Source organism: Elephantulus edwardii, unplaced genomic scaffold, assembly GCF_000299155.1.
Source record: "Elephantulus edwardii isolate Elephantulus edwardi_28Jun2011 unplaced genomic scaffold, EleEdw1.0 scaffold06342, whole genome shotgun sequence".
In the NCBI taxonomy this organism is placed as follows: domain Eukaryota; kingdom Metazoa; phylum Chordata; class Mammalia; order Macroscelidea; family Macroscelididae; genus Elephantulus; species Elephantulus edwardii.
Genome location: NW_006406092.1, coordinates 1 through 1,429, shown reverse-complemented (window position 1 = coordinate 1,429; position 1,429 = coordinate 1). Strand labels below are relative to the sequence as shown.

General features: G+C 39.5%; 1 pseudogene; it reads right to left on the bottom strand.

Annotated features, from left to right (window-relative positions):
* Nucleotides 1-576: 576 nt before the first annotated feature.
* LOC102854956 lies at nt 577-1,245 on the bottom strand (annotated as a pseudogene).
* Nucleotides 1,246-1,429: the final 184 nt, after the last annotated feature.

Genomic DNA, 1,429 nt, shown 5'->3' with positions numbered 1-1,429 from the left:
TGCAGTGAGGCTGCCTCTATAAAGAAGAGAGCCTTGGAAATGAAATAGGATAATTCCATTCTCCCATGCAGGTTCCCTGGGAATCTGGCTAAACCTGATTCCTAACCAGTGGATTGTAGTGGATATTCCAGGCAGTGAAGCCGTGGGTGGACATGAGAAACAAATTGTTTAACTTGGTTGTCAGTGTAACTTCTGAATTGCCTATAACAGAAGTGTCTGCTGTATTTATTGAAAATAGAAACATTTAGTGAATGGGTCCAGGAATCTGCATTTAACCAAGTGCCCAGTAAGCTACTTTTTTCTTTTACCTATGTCTCCAGATTCTAAAGGCTTAAAAAAAAAAGCTCCTGTTTCAAAGTGACCACCAAAAAGAGTCCCATTTTGTTGCTAAAAATATACAAGAGGAAGAAGAGGAACAAAGGTTAATAACAATTATCTTAAGGCTGAAATACTGCTTCTTAAACAATTCAGAATGTCACTTAATGATACAAATAGGTAGGAGGAAAATGGCAGTCCAGCCTTTTATGTACAACACTGAGCAAGTAAATCCCAGCTGCACTATTTAGGAATGACTTGCTAAGACATTGGAAAAAAATGAAAGACTTCATCTTTGTCATAGACGATCACTTTTGTGGAGCATTGAGTGCACATGGCCGGGTGGTGAATCCCTCGTCTTTTTTCCTTATTTTCTAGGATTTTGTACCTTAGAATCTCTTCTTTATTGACAGAACAATTCATCACAAACATTGCTGTATATTGAGTTTTATACGATTCATGCCGTGGGTCATGCAGGCTGGACAATTCAAGACAGCATCACTATTAGGCACAGGCTCTGGTTGATGTGGCCGTTGTAGTCCAAATCCGTGCTTTTCTGGGCGTCAACCCAAGCCTGATCTTCGTTAACCTTTTCAGGATCATAAATTCATCATTTGTTGGAATCTGGTTGTGGTCTTCTTCTTTTTTTTTCTTCTTTTGGTTTTTCTCCCCTGGTCACCTGTGCTGCTTTGTCTTCATCATCAGAATCAAAATATACATCATCATAGTTATTTTGTCAGAGCTGCTCCACTTTTCCCATTTGCTGAGTAAAATCCTGTTTCCAGAGAAGATAACTTGTTGTTTATTGTTTTTATGGTGGAATTTCATTCTGCTTCCATTTCTTTTCCAAATTCATCTTCACCTTCTCCAGTGAGACAATCTCTGATGAGTTTTTGGTTTTGGTTGGGGTTTCCATGTAAAGCACATCCACTTCATCATCATAGTTTTAGTCATACTGCTAGTAAGCTGTTGAGGACGAATTCTTATTTGCTAGTAAGCTGTGGAGGACTAATTCTTATCCCAAGGCTTTTGAAGGTTTACAAGAGACCTAAGATTCCAGGAGCCATACAAACCCTCACCAGGCCCTTCTCCCGGCTTCCTACAAGCTACAGCC